The sequence below is a fragment of the Hesperophylax consimilis genome, chromosome 5 (genome assembly GCF_061612785.1).
Source record: "Hesperophylax consimilis isolate HC1 chromosome 5, BYU_Hcon_1.0, whole genome shotgun sequence".
Lineage (NCBI taxonomy): Eukaryota > Metazoa > Arthropoda > Insecta > Trichoptera > Limnephilidae > Hesperophylax > Hesperophylax consimilis.
Genome location: NC_142840.1, coordinates 9,436,895 through 9,457,851, shown reverse-complemented (window position 1 = coordinate 9,457,851; position 20,957 = coordinate 9,436,895). Strand labels below are relative to the sequence as shown.

At 32.2% G+C, this 20,957-nt stretch overlaps 1 protein-coding gene and 1 non-coding gene across 5 annotated transcripts in view; both read right to left on the bottom strand.

Moving 5' to 3' along the window:
* Positions 1–20,957, bottom strand: part of LOC149423499 (spondin-1) — a 312,969-nt gene that overhangs the window by 98,970 nt on the left and 193,042 nt on the right. The window lies entirely within an intron of this gene.
* Positions 6,878–6,950, bottom strand: TRNAR-ACG (transfer RNA arginine (anticodon ACG)). Its single transcript has one exon. It is a non-coding gene; the product is annotated as a tRNA-Arg (tRNA).

Sequence of the window (20,957 nt, the reverse complement as noted above, 5' to 3'; positions counted from 1 at the left end):
GTCAGACACATGCACCCCATGTTAACTGCTTTCTTTTTATGAAGCGTGAAAAAACAAAATTACACGTAATTCGATTTCCTCAACTTCAAAATGAAATCTAAGGAAGTTACTTTCGCAAATTTTAAAACCCAATGTTAGAAAATCCCTCGGGCTCCAGTGCTGTGTGCTTAGTACACAGGGAACCCATTTATAAGCTGAATAAAATAAATAGTTTACCTTTATTACTTATGTAAATAATTTTATTAACTTAGAGTTGATATAAATACAAGCACATAAGTAAAATATTACGTATTATTGCTAAAAACGGGGAAAATACATACGACCATTACAGCCGGTGGAATGCCGGCTACTACTGAAACCACTCTGTAAGTTATAAACGGACGCTGACAAACATTTTTTCTGTTGCGTTCGATAAATACATTAATATTTTTTTATAATTTTATCCAATATCTAAATACATGGTTGAGAAATATCTAAACTATAAAATCTCTCTTCAGTAAATTTGCAGAGATATTGAAATAATTGCAGGCATGTCAAATCAGTTGACCGCACCGGCAATAAAGGGTTAAGTATGAAACGGAGTTCGTTTAGTAATTTCTGAAGGAAGAATTACTCTTGTTCACAAAAAAACGTGTAGAATGAAACTTGGCATGTCGAAATATTTAAATTTAAATAAATAAGAAGTCAAAAAGAAATATTTAAAAAAAAAAATTATAAAAGATTTTTGAACGTGAAGTCAATGACGCTTACCTTTCTGGGGCTTAGAATTCATTTTTTTCTAAAGATATAACTAACAGACAACCTGAAAAATCTTCACCAACTTATCTTCAGTATTTCGAACTCATTACTTTTAATGTTCTCTCTATTTAAATTATGCATTTGAAATAAATTATCCCCTTCGTAGGGAAATAGGAGAGACATTCTATGAAGGCTTCTCTTCTTCTTGAAAATCTTTACTTCCTTACCCCTACGTGGGAAGAGGCAGTGCTGCACGTTCATTATCCCCAGAAACTTTATTTGATTGCCGTTTGTCTGAGACCGCGAAGCTTTGCTGCAGAAAGCTCCGAGACGAAATGGTAATAAGAGAAACATTATACGCCAAGAACTACGCGGGACTAAGTTTTTAGAGGAGGTTTTCACAGTTATATTTGAATGCGCTTTAATTAACGAATCAGCACTTTGCAAGAAGTTCTGCCATTCATTAATAGTATTAAAGTATCAAAAAAACACTGCTGCATCTTTATTATTAATTTTTAATAAACAAAGTAGTATGTTAAGGTAAGTTTATTAACTATTTTAAGTGTTTTTTGTTTGTTTAATATTATGTTGATTTCAATTTAATGTCATGGAATTGTTTTTGATTCTATTTAGAAATATTCAAAACGAGTAAATTTGCCTCTATAAAATTATTGGCCGACGAGTTTTTAAAAGAAAAAATGTATTTTGTAAGATTAACCGAGTACGTTTAATACTAGAAAATGGTTCTGTTTAAAAGGAAAATGCCACATAACTACTGATATTGCAGAGGCGGATTTTTAAACCTTATTTTGGAGGTTAGCTTACATACCTTTGTCTATTGCTTCTGATTTAATTACCATCATATTTTTTCAGACGTTGAATATTTATCTTTGTTACACGTTAGGGTTAGTGAGTCATACAAAATAGGCGAGAATTTAGTAATATTGTAAGTTTGCGTATTTTTAACTTTTACTTGTATCGTACCAATTATTATACCAGTTACCTGATTTAGCAGTTATTGTTTTCCTCCAACTAAATTAACGTCAAGTTACGATGAAGTTACTAAACAACTTGTAGATCTACCATCAAAGTTTTATTTTAACTTTGAGTTGAGTTAACCATAGTTATGAAAATATTGAATCCATCTTTTTTTTTTTTTTTTAATTTATTAACTTTCAAAAATACATTTTTTACAATTAAGTCCCGTTAAACTGATTGATATCAGTTTGTCAACGGGTTCTTTTAACAATTACTTCTTAAATACATATAGTAGGTAGTTTCAAACTTTATATATCTCTAACACAAGATTTTCTTTCGACTTTATTATAAAAGATTTTCCCATACTAGGGCAAACGAAATATATCAAATTTTAGGAAAGTCAATTCGTTTCCTATTACATATCAATCCGCCGAACAAAGCCATAGAAAGTTGGAGAAAAACGTTCGATTTGAGAGACTTCCTGAACTATTAACTGAAGCCTTACAGCGCTTCGGTAGGTAACTAAATACTTCACTCCTCCACCGCCCTCTTCAGATCATCCAAGCACTACCGAAGCTTTATAACTTTTTGTCAGCCGAGTCTAATGTTCATGAGACACACATCATATTCAATAATAATAATAATAGGAAGAATTTATTCCATAATGTATGCAGGGGTAGTGCAATGCAATACATTCCTTATTTGAAATAATATACATAATAAGTAATAAAAATAATAATAAGGTAGCTAATAACATAGGTGATTTCGACAGGCACAAAAAGCGGAATTTAAGTGAAAAAAGATAAAATATAAACACAAAAATTAGTGTGAACAGCCGTTTATGGGGGATATTTGCACATCTCCAGAGGGCCATCAGAGGGGACTCCATCCAGGTAACCAAGGCAGTGATGATTTTATTACTTGATTGGCGTAGTCTGCGCCATAAGCTTCTCATGTGATGGCGAAAAAGCGCTCTGAAAGAGTGTACTCGTCCCTAAGGAACATTTCCGTGGCGCTGCAGTATCTCGGTAGGCGGAATAGTTGGCGATAAGCATTATTGTAAGCGACTTTTAGCTTATGCCATTGGAATGCAGTGTAATCCACCCACAGTTCTGACGTGTACAGCGAAGTGCAAAATCCGTTGAAAAGTATCTTTTTCACGTTTGTACTGCAAAAGTGAAAACGCCTTGACAGCATACCTGCTCTAACGGATATCGCTCTTCTTTGTCTTTCCATATCATCGATGTCTTTCAGGTCGTCTGTGATAATATGTTCCAGGTATTTTACGCTACATATATACTATATAATATACATTGCAATACCCTACTCGTGTATTAGAGATTTTTTAATATTTAAGTTAATATTTTTTTAGTTTAAGGGATAATACTTTTTCATAGACACAACTGTTAAATGAATGTTAGTGTACTGTGCATCACGTTATCTAAAATTCCAGAAAAATAATCCCTTAGGAGTGTGAAAATTGCCAAAGAATCAATATTAACCCAACGCAATGGTTAAAATGATGTTTTTTTTCGACTAAAATATCTTAGTCACGGATACTGAGCTAGGAAAGACAGAAACTATAAGATGGAATACGAAGTCAAGCCATTTTTTACCAGACCTTCAAGCAGATCACGGAGTGCTAGGCGGACCTATAAAAGATGGGACAAAAGAATTGGTAAGAGAAAATCGCAATGCATAATGTTAATTGGAATAATACAATGAGTTTGTGGTTACAGTAGTCGATTGCCATCTAGATATAAGTTTAAATTCTATCCCAAACCGGTATAATTTAGTTGATAATTGTAGCATAATATACATTGATTATTATGTTTGTGTAATGTGGATTAGAGATAGTAGCTTTAAGATGCATGTTTATAGCAGTGGCGTATTGTACAATATGCCGATGTAAGGCACCTATATGCAATTGAAATCCTCGAGAGAGGGAATGTTGTCAGTAAATCTGGCTTACCAGCAAATAGCTCTGTGGTCCTAATTACTTATTTATGGTGAAGTGAAGGGGTGAAGGTATCGGACGTTGACAAGGAAACATTAACTACAATTCTATTTCCCATTTTAAGCTTATAAGTTATCCCACAATTAATTTATCGTCAACTATCACCAAGCCAGCGCAGAGAAATTTGGTACGGATTTCACATAGACATATGAATATTAGTAGACCTGCCCTAAGTGATTAAAAGCGTATTATCCCCACTCCCCATACCGGTTCCATTGGAGCCGGCTGTGCTCGCGTATCGCCTCAAGTGAAATTTGAAAACGTGACGTCATCATTCTTGTGCGAACTATGGTCGAGGCATCATCGGTTCATTTTACGAAATAACACGGCAAAATGTTGACTTGTACTATGAAAACTTGTAAAAATAGATGTGAAAAAGAGAATAAACCCAATTGTCGTATTACATTCCATATATAAGCATTATTTTACTTTATTTTAAGCATATTCACATCGTATAATATAGATCAGTTTTAGAAACATATACTATCACATCGAGAAACGTCTGGACGCGAAACACAAAGCTGGTTGGTTGCTGGGAAGTAAATTATGAACATTTATAAAAGTGTCTTAACTAAATACTTTTACGAAATATTCGACTCTGAACATAGAACCGAATTTTTTTGCCGAATTTGGACTTCGCAAATTTGTTCATAACGTGGCGAGTAATTTGCGCTCCCATGTAAAAATGTCTATTAATTCAAAAGCAGGTTTTACTTTTAAGAAGTAAATGGTGATATTATAATGCGAGATGCCTATTTACTGTCAGATTGATTTATTGACGAATCACGGTCAGCCTTACCCCCTTCGTTCTTCAACAGTTGATTTTACCCCTCGCCATTATCTTCTCGTCTATTAATTCCTATGTCTGTGGGATTTCATTATCAGGAATACAAGAAATGAGACTAAAAAAAGTAATCATCCATAGTTATATTAGTAAATTCTTAAAAAAATAATCTGGCTTATCAAAAAAAAAGTCTCTAAAGCGTTTGACATTGACCAAAATTTTTCTGATAATAATGCAATTTGGCTGTATTAATTTACATACTATAAACTATCAAAACATCTTCATGTTTTGTTTGTCGAGTATTGTGAACATGATACACCATTTTAATCCATTCGTAACCATATTGTATGGATGTCGATTATGTGTTGTAACTGTAAGAGTTGAATGGAGTTTGAGCAGGTGAAACGTTTATAGAATTATTTTAATATTTTGCTCAAAAGCCAATTTTATCGAAGGTGCTATAGCGTTGTTGTCGTTGTAACAGCTGTTTGAATCGAGTATGAGCGTGAGGATTCATATACATTTCCACAAATATCTCTAATTTTTTTTTCTTTCTGTGTTTATAAAAGATCTCTTATACTTCTATATTATAGGATAGTTTTTTTCAAGTAATATCAAGTAGAATTATATTATATCAATTAGAATCAAATTTCAAGTAATATCGAGTGATCTTAATTATAACTGCCATATTATATAAAATATTTAAATAGATTTTAATTACACCATCATTACTCAAATAATAATATAGAATTTTATATAAATATATTAGAATAAAGTAGGTAATCAAGTACACACACGTGGACATATAAACATTTACAGCAGTTAATATTCGAAATAACTGTCGGTTCTACAAAATCAGCACTAGGCGAGATCGGTGGGGTTGTCGACTCCAGTTCCCGGGTAGAAAGGTTTAATCCTCAGTCAAGCCAGATTTTTTTCTTAAATATTAAAAAGATAAAACTAACGTATAAACCTAACGTACACAACCTAATTAACCTAGTTTTTGTTTTTATCACTTTTCATGACTTTATATCACTTTTTAATGTGTGTTGAATTGTCATTTTCATATCCAGTTATCCGGTCACCTTAAAATAGATCTAGGATTGTAAAAAAACATTTTTTTATATTTCGTAAATATGTGCAACCAAAAGTAGTCGGATAAATACACACACAAGTATTTTGAGTACATATTTATAAGAAAGTTAGTTTCAAACTGCATATGACCCATTCAGGGTGCTTCCACCCCATTCACCATAAATCCTTCCTACCGCAGCACACCGGCTGAACCTTGGCCGGATCACCACAAGTAATTGGTTTAGTCTCCCTTAACTCGAAGATGCTTACCTCTTAGCTGTACGTTACACGCCTATGACATAATTGCGTGATCCTTTTTTATCTGAACAGTCATTATAATTGAGAGGATTAATTAGAAAATTGAATCTCTAATTAAGTTTAGTTACTGTTTGTGTAATGAGAGGCAAATCTGTATTTCAGGTTATTTGCATTTTACATACCAGAAAACCAAAATATTGACGAGCGTTAACTTTTTAGAATTGGTTTATATAATTAATTACCGAAATGTAATTTTGTACGAACTAAGCACCTTCTTACATAATATTATTATTACGCTCAATGGTCTGAATTCTCGACAAATCACTTCCTTTCCATTTTTATATTTGAAAATTAAAATAATTTTCTATTAAAAATATTACATTGTTGGTTGTTTATTGCTTATTTGAATTCTCCAGACAAACACGTTCAATTTTGAAAATGATACTTAAATTCAAAGCAAATCCGAGCTAGACTTACAGACAGATAGACAGAGTCACAGCAAAAAATAGTATTTTTAATGGTTCCATGCTAACTCAACACAGTGACTATTCAACACACTTTTAAAAAGTGATATAAAGTCATTAAAAACTATTAAAAAAAAAATTTTTAACCTAACTTATTTCTAACCTAACCTAACCTACATAACCCAGTTAATAAAGTTTTGTTTCATCACTTTCCATGAATTTTTATAACTTTTTAAAGAATTATTGAATTATCATTTTGATGATTTATCCGGTCACCTTTTTAATATTATAACGTTGTGACTTAGAATTTATTTTTCTCATCTAAAAAAAATTCCGTTGGAAAGAAGACGCTGAAATTATCTAAACACTTCACAGATGTCAAAATCTTCATAAAAATAAAATAATGTTTTTGTAAATAATGCTAAGGAAATTATTCGAGCAACTTCAGACGAACTGTTCGAAAAAAAATACCGCTTTCAATATATTTTTTTAATTATAATACACATTTTATAAAATTTTAACATATTAAAAAGAAAAATACAATATTGAACGACAAAAAAAGTTCGATCTTGCCAGGATTCGAACCTGGAATCTTCTGATCCGTAGTCAGACGCGTTATCCGTTGCGCCACAAGACCCGTTTTGGAGAGAGCGCTATTTATACTATACAAAACAAACTCGTCTATTTCTACGCGAGTGCAACTGACAAAGAACCTACCAAAGATAATATCTTTGGAATCTACATTGCCTAACTACCGAATAAAATCTAAAAATAAATTGTTTATGAAGTAGGTACTCGAAAATAACGAGCACACTTTTCAATATATTTGCGCACTAGTGGTTTAAACAGGCTCAAACTAGATTAGAATACCCGCCCTCAGTTCCTTCTTACCCTGCAATAGTCTTACGGTGTGGTTATTTATTCTGATTTACCTGTGAATCTCTTTGTTTTATCACTGCTAACTTTATCAATATTTGCAATTTCTTGCAGTTTTAAGAATGTTCACAGCATGTTTTTTTTTATTCACCCATAAAGGGTATTAAATTGGGTACATTCAAATGTTTATAATTTTTAATAATTGGATTATAAACATTGATTGCAAAACATATATTTCTTTCATTATAGTGGTGGGAGTGGGAAATTTTTTTTAAAAATAAAACTAGAAAAAATTGAAATTATCAAAAATAATATCGAAAAAAAAAAGTACGACAAAATTTTTTGTGTGTTAATTATAGTGAATGGTAACGTTGAAACAGGTCCTTAGGCCTAGGGTATCGAGTACGTACTCTTAAATTGACTAGACTCAAATGTTCATACAGTCGAGTTCGAATTTAAAAAAAGAAGCATGTTTGTCGCTTATCCTACGCCTTTCCTCAAGTGTAGGTATTTTTAAAGATATTTAATTTAAAAAAAAATGTAACTGTACCTACTCCAAATCTCTCCTGTTAGGAGAAATTTTATCACTTCTTCTAGAAAAGGTTCATATTTTTTATTTATGTAATAAGATTGATATTATTAGAATGAATCAATGCTTACGACTTTCGTTCATAAATTTTTCAATTTACTTAAAAATATATATTTTTTAAAATCAACCATCATAAAAATTTCACTTCGTCACTTAGCACCTAGCTTGAAACGCACTGAAACGAAAATTTTACTTTTTCAACATATGTTGCGATCAATCCATAAATATTTTCAATGATTACCTTCTGGGAGGAAACGTTTATCTGGTTAGTTTGCATTCATTCAAATAATAACGGAAACTAACCTCAAAACACCCCATAACTAATAATAAGAAAACATCGTTTCCTAACACAATACCAAGTTAAGAAGTTGTATGCTGGTTTCCATTACATTAAATCTCAAAGTTGGCCAAACAAATTGTCGTTTGCGTTTAAACAACACAGTCATATAAATCCAGCGACCCACTCTCATTGGGAAAACAATGAACTTCCAGCAGTAACAGCGTGTCTACGATGTCGTACGAAGCAGCAAATTCACAAGTTTGCGAGAAAATACAAGGAAACTTTTATACAAGTGGTTTCTGTGGCTTGTATCGCACAGAGCTTGCACGCATGTGGGATTATTTGTGAACCGGGCCTTATATTCCAGCATTGTTGTGAAGCCAGAATGCACGATTTCCGAAGCTAAGGCGTGAATAATTTGTGAATATCCGCACTTAGTATGAGATTTATCTACCCTCTCTATGGAATAGGTTTATTACATGTGAAGACTTTCGAGAAATTAATTCAAACGATTAGAAAAATCAAATGCGATGCATGGCGGTCAAATTTTGATATAATTCTTAATGAAACTAATCATTAAATAAGTATTACCTCTTTCGAAGCAAAAATGTTGTGTAAATTTAATCATAGCAAAACTCAGCAGAATTTTTTAACAAATATTTTTTTAACTTGATAATCATTAATATCTCATTTTTAACTCTTTCTGGTACGCTCATGCTTTGTTTCTAATGTAACATTACGTTATTTTGGTACATTTGATAGATTTTCTTTTATTTGTTATAAAACATTGCAAAAATTCCGGATTAATTTTTTTTTTATTGGGATAAACGTAGGTACGTATTTATTGATGGATTTTAACGGAATTTTTGTGAAAGTGATTTCTCCGCTTTACGTAGCAACAAACAAATCTAGCAATCTAATATTCTATGATTTTTCTAAGCCAGAATGCACGATCTCTGAAACAATGGCCATAGTTCAGCGGAAAGTTCACTCTGTGAATTATTTGTGAATTTCCGTACTTAAAATATGCTTTGTTTTCGTGTTAGTCGTAGGTTTATTACGTACATTCACACAAGACCTGGAAAATGTTTATTTTTCGCCTCAAAATTTATTTATTCCCTTTTTATATAACGTGTCGAAAGTTTATTGTTTGAAAAATGTATTTACGAGTAGCGTGCAATACCAACGTAATCTGGGTTTAATTAAAGTCTCGTGCTTCATGCGGTACAAAATGTTGAACCCAAATTTTTTACACTTTTGGTTCATGTTCACTTTTATTAAATGCAGTGGTATCAAGAAATGAAATATATTATATAAACTTTTATGTGAATACCGCCAAGAATCCCAACTGTCTGGAGCCAATGAGGGATCACGAATGTCATCCCCAATTGTGGTATGTAGTGAGGCTGTAGGTAATGAGGAGGGAGATGAGATGGGAAGGATGAAGGTTGGGGAGAACCTGGAAACTCAGATCTGGTCACCAAACATGGCTTAAGCCATTTCAAGCAAATTTCAATTCTGAATGGTGGTCTTGCACCACGGCAATACTGAGAGTATCTTCCACTCATCAACGTGCCGCAAGTATACAATATATTATTTTCAATAAATGAATTTTGAATTAACACAAATTCATTTAGTAAAATATTCTTGCGCACGCCGGAATTTGAGCCTTGACTTTCAGATTGCTAGTCGAGAGCCTTACCCTTCGATCGCGGAGGCCAGCCATGCAGAATTGCATGAATTGCACAATGCATGAATTCAACATTGTCAATTCATCAATAATTTTTTTTTATTTTTACGTAGCCGTAAACTTAGTTTTTACGTTTAAGAATGTCAATCCATAAGCAGATATGTCAGTGTTGCCATCGTAAAACGATGACTTATTTATTCGTATCAATATCGATTCGTCTATCGACAGCGTAACCGTGCAATGGGTGTCAATATAAAATAACGAAAGTTGATCATATCGATTTGATATTGTTAAGTTATCAATTTTATTGTGCTGGACCCTCTGGAATTGGAGGAAACATAATGTTGTGACACTGTACAGCATTAGTAATAAGAGATTATTAGGTATACGTATAGTAGGTAATGATTAAAATTAAACCAATCGGACAAATAATCACTTTGGTGCTATATAGAACCTAAAACAATTTGAACAAGTTTGGCAGTAAAATTGAAAAGTGGCAAGCACTTATTTAACCGGAAAGTGATCATTTCTCTCCCCACACTTTAGTTAACTTTGTTCCAGTATACATTTAGTAAAATACTACTTCGCCCATTCGAACTTTGCATATTAGCGGGTCACTATCCCCAAATTAGTTCTGGAGTTAACAGGGTTAAAGTTTAATAGTTATTTTGCCTCAATATATTGTAGGGAATGTGTGCGGGTGCATCCCCATTCCCAGTAGTGTTCATTGCGACCGGAAACAAGTGATTAGTCCTGCTGAGTTAGAACATTTTGAATAATTTATCGTACCCTTATTTAAAATATACATATAACCATTATATACCATTCATAAATCTTAACTTCTTTTCGATATTTTACTATAAGCCATATTCCAAAACTTCCGGTAATTGTTTCGTTTCGGTTGCCTCCTTGTACCTTTTAAAATGTCTACTCAGAAGATTCCCATTTCTGAGCACAAACTGCCTCCTGTTTTATATTTATTTATTGCATCTCACTATACATAAAACACTTTTATTTCACATAAAAATCAACCTCACTGGGACTAAGCCTGTATCGAGGTTAACAATTTACATTTGAGTGAAGTAAACATAAGAGTAATCACAATCATAAAGTAATTCTACATACAAACACAAAATATTTCAAAATTAAAGAAAAAATAAGTATTAGACGTGTTACCAGATGGGTAATTTTACAATATATTGTGACAATATTTGAACCATAACTAATCATTAATCATTATTCAAAAGAAGAAGCAAAGTAGATAATAAAGACAAATAGGATGAAATTCAGTTTTTAGCAAATGGGACTTATATGAAATATTATTATTTAAGAAAGGATAAGGATGAAAAAATATTAAGACAATCGTCTGTCAATACAAAAAATTTAACTAAGGAATTGGTAGACTTAATATGATTTGGAAGAATATTAAACATAAGTGGTGTCTGATATAAATATTATGTCTTTAGTTTTAATATTCTTGTTTTGTCTTATCCTGCTTTTATTTTTATTCTAAGTTTTGTCATCACTTTGTATAAACAGTATATGTAGTGTTATAATATTAGATCTGTATTGGGTAAGGCACACTGTTTGAAATAATTTTAAGAACATGACCACTAATACTAAATTACCGTTTTTAAGTTTGTCATAGTTAAGCGCACTTGAAGTGAAATGACACTAAACTGTGCTTTGTATATGCCATGTTATTAATATTATTATTTGATGACCGATCAGTGGCTAAGTTGGCATCGCGTTTGCGTCCCACCCAGGCTTCGTGTTATCTATTCTTACTGCTGGCTAAGTCCTGCGCAACATCAACAATATAGTCAATATACACAACACAGGCAACTTTTCGTCTTACTGTGGTAGTAGGAGATTTTCAAATATTGTCACCATTTACCTCTACATTTATCACCACATAATTTACCCACCTGTGATCTCTGTTTGCCATGGTGCATCCATTTTAAAAATATTACAAACATTGCTTGCATTTTTTGTTATTTAGATAGTGTAGCGGTGTATAGCAGGATTTCAATTTTATGTCACATATTTGTATTACGTTCTTTTTGTTGGCTTAATTGGACAGTATGATCTCAGAACTGGAATGCGGCACGGAGTCGGATTGATGTCTATATATATAATTTGCCAACAGTAAAAATGTGTATTTCACAATACTAATGTTAGTGGTAGAAAAAGTAGGGAAAACATGGCATGATGAAATTAATCTACTACTTATATGTGGTAAAAATGTGGCATACGCAATTAACGAAGAAAGGGGTGTAAGGAGAATGTAAGACGTGGAAGTGAATGGTGGAAAAAGCCGAAGACGCTAGAAAACTTTTTTTTTTAATTCTTTACATAATATTGAAAATTCACCCAACTTTCCGGTACACCTCGAGTTCACAATTCCAAGCAGCACCGACTACAAATCAGCAAGATGCTTATAAAAATATTTTTAATTTAAAAGGGCTAAATAATATTTTTTCTTGAATACAATTTTTCATACCATGTTTTTTGTTTTCCAAAAGCAAAGTCAATTAGTTTCAATTGAGTTCTCAGCTTCGGATGAAAAAAAGCTTACTTTTTTAATTTATTATTATTCTGAGAATCTGTATTAATTTCCTGTAATAAAAATATAAGTTATCAAAAGAAATTCTTTACGATAAATTGATTCGAGATAGGTATTCACATCATCATTTATTTTATTCGTCGCTTTTAAATCAATTTTTTTCCCAATTTCGTTCAACAGTATGTTTCATGAATTCTTTAAAACAGTAAAGGGCCACACGTACCTTACAACGTTTTATTAAATTAGCACAATGGCAAATACTCATAAAATCTAAATCAGGGGTTCCTAAAGTGGTCTATATGGACCCCCAGGGGTCGATATCAGCATGCTGGGGGTCTATGTTAGCGAGAAAAATTTTGGGAGTCCACGAGATTCAAATAGAGGTACATACGAGCGGACCCCCATTTACCTCAAGTCAACATTTAGGAGTTCCGTAAATGACACAATAGACCTAACACAAATATAATATACTGAGAAATTACTTATTTGATATTTGTATTTTTATTTTTTAAGTTGTTAATTGAGGTATATAAATGGAGTCTAGGTTCCTTTTCTCATCAGAATTAGTATATTCAAGCAAAACTTGCACATCGGAAGCCGCGAATTTTCCTTGTTCCCCAACTTGTTTTTGAAAAACGTCCAGGGTAATAATGACGTTGAACATTTAAATGCAATTCACACAGACTTTAAAACTAAGTTTGAGGACATTTTGACTATGGAAATGCAACGTTGAAGAATCGGATATCATGTGACAAGAAGAACTGACCGGAATAAGCACTGACAAAGAACTTAAGGGGCAGTTCTGTATGATGTTGCTTATCCTGATTCATTTTTATTTGGTGTAATACCTCATAAGGGTGCCCCTGTCTGCACAATGTAAAGACAGAGCAACTATATCGCCACCCGGTTGTTGGGTAGGCAAGGGAAGGGAATATTTTTACAAAAAAAAAAAATTATTATCAGATGAGACGTAAATAGTTTAAGGAAAATTCAATATTCGGCAGGCAGAGGTCTACGGTAAAAAAAAATTAGGCTACTGGTCTACGGGGCAAAAAAGTTTGGGAACCTCTGATCTAAATTAACATATACGTGAGGTTATATTTAAATTTATTGCTTGTTCGTTATTTCGTAGAGCTTAATTTTAACTTCATACTTACTTTTAAAACATTATCAAATTAAGAGCAATAAATGCCCAGGTTGCCAACAATGAAATGTCAAAATATAGGTATAAACTGATGAAAATTTGGAGTATGAACACTTTAATAGAAGATGGATACATTTTTTAAATGTGAGAATGTGTAAACGTGTTACAGAAATGCATAAAAATGGTGGCACTTTATTCATTCAACAACGCGTGTTGCGGATATCTTTATTGGAAGAGATTTAGCAACTATAACCAAGAATCATTTATATACCATTTGGTCGATGTTAAGAATACATGTTAGGCTTGAATAGTCTACATTTGATATGATTTGAGATTTTCACGGCCAAAAATATTGTAGTTTTTATTTTTGGGGTATTATGCGGTATTACCATATTATCAAACTGTCTGAAAAAAAAAATATGCCTTCAGAGGGCGAAACAGCTGTCACGCGTAATAATAACTACACAGAAGAACTTGTTTAAAAATAAACTGTTTTTATAAACCCAATAACAATATTAAATATAAATATAAAATAAAAAAATAAAATGGAGTTCTACAAATTAAACTTAATAACAATAAATCACTATTTTTTCGTCGGGAGATATTTAAGAAAAATTGCGCCATTAAAATTATCCAAGCATTAATTGTTATTACATACTCAAAGACGTGTACGACATCTGACAGTTCGACATCTACCTAGGGTGAGTCGTATCAGGCGAACGCAGTAATCTCATTGATCATACGTTCTGAGCTCACTGCTCCCGTTTAATTGAGCCGTCTTTCAACTGAGCCTTTTTGATCCGTACGAAAGTTTTGAGCCCATCGCTAGTGCCAACCCACATTTTTTTATACCTTGCTAATAATACAAACACGATAAACGTATGCGGATCACAGACATATGAAATTTCGGTCACGTTCGTTTCGTTAATGAATGGATGTAATTGGTAACTCGATTTGTTTTCTCTGGATTACCTAGACAAAGTAAGCAGAATTAGAAATGTACCCATTCTAGATACACAGGCCAAGGTTTGTAATACTTTTTGTTTGTTTCTAATTTGGTGGTCAAAACAAAGTTTACTGAAATCGAATTACCTGATTAAATATGTATTAGTTTGGCCACTTTTATCCAATGTGATTCAGAATTGTATATATCGACCCCCCTACGTAAAATAAGTAACCGGTTTTAAACAACATAATTTATCGTAACTCAATAATCCAATATAATTTGACCAAGTACACTATCGTATGTAATTTTACAATACTTTACGCGGGGCGTTAATTAAAAAAATGTATGTATAGTATATTAAATACATTATTATTTGGGTTTTCTACCCTTCTTGTACTCAATTACATTGTATGCATTATCAAGCAATTCGGCAGCGAAAATTGCTATTCAACATTTTTATTCTGGAAATCCATTGAAATAGTAAAACCCTCTTTTTCTTATCAGCGCTGGAGCAACTGGAAGGAAGTGACAGGTTAATCTTATTTTTCTTCTGTTATATTTATAAGTCTTGTTAACTCAGTACTAGATTTGGAACGCCGTATTTTATCAAACTTTTCCGCAGACAGGGCAACTAAAACCCTCCAAAATCTTCGCTCTCCCACGTTTTCTTAGGTTTCTCAATACATAATATCATATGACTTAATTAATGAAGAAAACATTTTTGACAAATTATATTTAAAATTTATTTTTCTATCAGAAAAGTAACTAAATATTACTTTTGTCCGTCATCAATGAAATTTTAAATGCATGTATTTTTTAGTCTACTGTCCGATCGTTGCAAACAAATAATCATATGCTTATCAAATACCAGCACACGCAAACAAATGACGACCTGTCATTTAATTGTTCCGTGGTAAATAAAACAAAAAAATTTAATAATCAAGAATATATACAAGAAGAAAAATTGTGTTTTAAAATTTATTGACGAATACGTGGACATTTTTTTTCCATAAGTTATGTAGGTTTTTTTTTAAATGGCAATTTCCGTAGAAATCAAAGTCTTCCAAAAAACCGGGTATATAATCCTATTATATTTTGGTGATGAAATGTGTGTACTCGTGTATAATATTTTGCCAAATCTATCAATTCACCACCACATTTTGCTAAAATTATATCATAACACATAATTTGCTATTTCTATTAAATCGATAACATATTCCACTAATTAATGTTCGTTTTTCATATATACTACGTCATATGCACTAAAGTTGTACACGAGGAAGAGTCGTAATTGAATACTAAGTTCCCAGAAGCAGGCTTAGCCCCCGGCTCTACGCTCTCGTCAGCTCCTACGTGGAATGCATGAGGCAGTCGCTCATCAAGTCGCCATGTGTTCAGCATATTTGAGAAAGTCACTCCAAACAACCCCGTCACACCCAACTGCTTTCCCGGCCTTTGTTGAAATGAGGGCAACGTCTACGTCATCAGGTAAAAGCGAATGATCGACTGCGGTTGAATTCGAACGACGTTTCGGCGGCTTTCACCGCTAACTTATTTTTCCATATTGCGAAATTAAATTCCTTATTTTTAGCTCGAATCTCAAAAAAATAAGATCACAATTTTTTACTGGAGATGTTCAACTAGGGATATCGTTTTTTTGTGCCTTAGTTCCAAAATGATAACTATTAAAAAAATATGATATTCATAATTTCATGTATATAAATGTTTTTTTTTGAAAATCGCTTGTGATTTTTTGTTGTTTTAATTAGCTATTTTGATAAAATTTGGCCATTGAAATAACCATGTACGACTCAAGTTGTTTAAACTACAGGCCTGCCTCATAAGCATCGCTCTTAGCCAGGAAAACAATTTAAATACAAGTATAATATAACTACACTAATGTTCATATTAATATATTTGAAAATAATGTAAATAGGTACGAGTTAATTTTATAATTTGGGATGTAAGTATGCATACCGCTGCTGAGAGAACCATTTATTGGATAACCAACACCCCTACCATAGGGGTGTTGATGTTCCCAAGTGGTTTGTACTTTTAGTGACTGAGCAGAGGAGCCAGGGTTCAGGGGGTACAGTTTTCCCACCTACTAGGCGTAAAAAAATATGCAAATACGCAAACGCACCCCGTGTGGCGCGTCGGATCAGGAGAGGCTGGTAAAGGGAGATCTTTTGAATCTCTCTCCACCTTAGACCTCAGTGGGAGGAATGGTTTCATACGTCCGTCACACTTGGACACATTGACCACTAGATTCCTACTCATTTACCTTTTTCCTTCCCATAACTTCCTCTTCTTCCTTTAACTAATAAAACCATCCGCACATCATCTGATTCATCTTTCCTCAGAACTTCCTGTAAAGAGCTAATATAAAAAAGAGGTGTTTAAAATTAAGTTGGATTAAAACGTTGGTTTTTGAGAGTAAGCTGCAAATATTACATAGATATTTTTTTAAGAATACACTTGGTAGCCATGAAACAAAATAATTATTTTATTGGATTAATCCTCAGAATTACGTGGTTTTATTGTGCTTTACTGATAATTTATTCAAATCCCATGAAAGTTGGTTTTACCTTTTCGTGCCCCCGTCATTTAAGGATTGACTTAACCCAAAAAGGCAAAGTTTACACAACTTTTAATATTGTAATATATTTTGTAAACTATAAATAAACTGATTAGCAGCGGTTTTCAGTGACCTATTTTCCGATGGTGGCGATGTTCCAGAATGCAATGGGGTAGGTATAAATATTTTTTTTAAATCTGATTAATATTCAGACAAACCCTTGGTTTTCATGTCGACCTTAAGTCTTGAAAAAACCATTTAAACCCAAACGTAATTGAAGGTTAAAGGTTAAAAACAAGACTATTCATTTAACACTAATAAAAGGATGGGAAGAATTTTTGACTTAATCCCTGAGGATTCAGTTTAATTTCAGAAATGTATTTTGATAAAACAAAAACTTCACCAGCTTCTTTGAAAACTCAATTTTTAATAGATTGTCAACAAAAAATACAAACGTATTATAATCAACTATTTTTTATAACAAACTAACTGAAATTCTTCAAAAACCGTCACACGGGAATTTTTAATTGTTTTGTGGTAAAGTTTTTAGCTTATTAATTCTAGTACCTGACATTTGGGTGCATTTTTATGGTGGAAATAAATTATTATATTGTGATAAGTATTCATTTCATTTGATCGTACCACGATCTCTTTAACCATTCACTTTCAAGTTATAAATTTTTCTCAAACCTCATTCTTCGTTGATTGAATTAACCATAAATAATTAATTGATTTATGTCTTCCTCGAGCATCCCCGATCTTTTTTACCATTCGGTTCATGTATTATCATGAAATCCACGTTGTTACTGTTAAAAAACTAAATTATCTCGACTTTAGTTCAACTCCTTATCTCATTTCAATGAAGTGTGTTTAGTCTTTCTCGAGCGTCCCTGACTTCTTATATGATATAAAGACTCCTGGCAGTAATAAGAATAAACTTTGAAATTTTCATCGCAAACGGATGAATGGTATAGGAACGCGTACGGGACAAACAAAGACATATTCATTTTTATTTATATAGAAAATCGTTGACAAACATCAATAGTCGGTTATTAACAACAATAACATAACTAACTATATCATTCCTAATGCTTGGAAAACGAAAAGTACAAATGTTTTGAGCAAATTGGTCAACGACTGGCTCCTTGATTTAGGGAGGGTAAAAAGTGAAGATATGTTGATCAATAGATAATCTCATTATAAAAAATATATATGTACATTATTGTCAAAACAATGATACATAATTTTTTAAAGTCCATACAATACAAAAACACATATTTATCACCTCTGAACACAATTGTCAATTCTGTATTAATTTGTACATTATTTATCAATGCCATTGATTATTTTCTAATCATCCAACTATATAATAAACTTATAAACTACCCTTCCCATTTTTTCAACCTTACAACTCCGGTGGTGATATGTCTTTTTATTACTACTATCTGGCTGTTATTTACTTTACCGGTTTTGTTTTATATTAAGTACTTAATTATAATATGAACTAAACTTGTCAATTTGACTGGCCTAAAACAGGATCCATTCCTAGTTGGCTAGTCAAAGTTACCGCATGTTTTATTGTATGATTTTTATGTGAAATAAATTTATTATTATTATTAACCTAATACAAAAGTACCTTTTCAGATAACAGGCCCGTGCCCTTAGTTAATTGTTTCTTTGTTCTCCAATATCGTTGACCTTCATGCCATCTGGCGCCCTGATCAATCTTATTAGTTGAAGCTATAAATTAACAGGAAGGTTTGCGGTTCAATCCTCAATCTCAATTCATACCAATACACACCCTACAATTCATACCAATACACATTGAATACTATTTCACATTTTGTTTGGCCACCGGACAGATAATTTCTAGAAGTGTGATCTGTACCAATCTGACAATAAGCTGATTTCACCAATATTGACAGAATTTCAAGTTTATACGTTTGATCAATTTTCCAATGGAGCGCGCCGATACTAAAAAAAAACTATTATAATTAATAGTCGTTATCGAAAATATTTAATCATGGGTCAAAAGTCTCTCGAAAAATGTCTAAAGCATATAAAGAAGCACTTTGATTTTTTTCATACCAGTAACATATTAAATAGGTAATAGAAATAAGTGTGTTGTTAATATTTTTCGGAGCTTACTTTTCAATTTTTTTCTATTGGGGTAAATTCATATAATTACCGTTTCGGCCTTTCAAATGTATAAATATTATCTTCAAAAATAACATATATTTTTTAAAGAACTCAGAATGCGGGGCTCTGAGCACAGAAAAACACTGTACTATTTCTAGAAGTGTGATCTGTACCAATCTGACAATAAGCTGATTTCACCAATATTGACAGAATTTCAAGTTTATACGTTTGATCAATTTTCCAATGGAGCGCGCCGATACTAAAAAAAACTATTATAATTAATAGTCGTTATCGAAAATATTTAATTATGGGTCAAAAGTCTCTCGAAAAATGTCTAAAGCATATAAAGAAGCACTTTGATTTTTTTCATACCAGTAACATATTAAATAGGTAATAGAAATAAGTGTGTTGTTAATATTTTTCGGAGCTTACTTTTCATTTTTTTTCTATTGGGGTAAATTCATATAATTACCGTTTCGGCCTTTCAAATGTATAAATATTATCTTCAAAAATAACATATATTTTTTAAAGAACTCAGAATGCGGGGCTCTGAGCACAGAAAAACACTGTACACTATGAAGGAGCAAAACTCTTCAACGGTGAGACCTGCCGTTATGAAATTTTTAGAAATTATTTATTCTTCTGTGTGGAATATATTTCTTTCAGGCGTCTATTTTTAGTTCGAAACGTCAATTTCACCACGAGTTACGAATTTTTGAAATATATGTATTTCTAAAAAGGCTCCAAATTGATATGAGATTTTCATGACTAAAAGTATTAACAAGATTTATTTTTTGGGTACTATGCCGTGTTGCGCCTACCCCCATCTTTAGTTAGGGTTTCAGACAGCATTACAGTGTTCATCTTCGGGGATGATGTGTAAAACATTAAGGAAAATATGTTTTACACATCTGCTGATGTGTAAAGCGGTCCGTAACGTTGGCTAAAAAAGGAGGTAGCGTAACACGACATAATACGCCATAAAAAATTAGTATAAAGTCCCCTTATTTCTCAATTTTACAATTATCGTTCAACAAGAAGAAGTATTGTCGTCACTCGGTTGTTGTTTAATATTCTATTGAAATTTCTGTATTTTATGGAATTATTTTTCTTTTTTTTTCTTGCAATTTCCTTAAAATAGCATCCAGAGAATATTTTCCCTTAATAAAGCAAGTTTTATTGATATTTTTATGACGTATTATTTAATGTCTAAACACGTGACGGTTTATGATGAACTTAAATTAAATTTAATATCACGTTGCGGAGCTTTTAACCATAAACTTTTATTGTTTTAATAAAAAATGGAAAGTTTAAAATGAAGAACAATGTATTAACCGCAAATTAATATGGTATAGTGACGCCGTAATGGCAATATGATATTTTATGAAAAATCCATGAAATTTCCTCTTCACAATAAAATAAATAACATTTTTCGATATTCATTTACCATACGAATTATAATAATACCATAATTATTCGAACCAAGTTAAAATGACCACTTGCTTCCAATTGAACAATTACAAAAAGGGTCAAATGAAAATAATAGTATTCCTAAAAAGCAGTTAGGGGGTTGAAATTTTTATAATTGTTTTCAAGCGATTTTCTAGAACAAAGGGTCCCTGAACTGTTTAAAGGTTAGAACCGTACCAGTATTATTACAACATACTTTAATTTGAGACAGCTTTTCTTATTAGCATAATGAAAGAATAAAATGGCGCCTTGTTTTGTTTGTTGGGTTAAATTTATATTTAAATCTATACGTCTAATGGGAATGACGAAGCGAGGTGAAAATCCTATATTCATTATTCATCAAGTCTAGAAAAAACTGCTATTGGT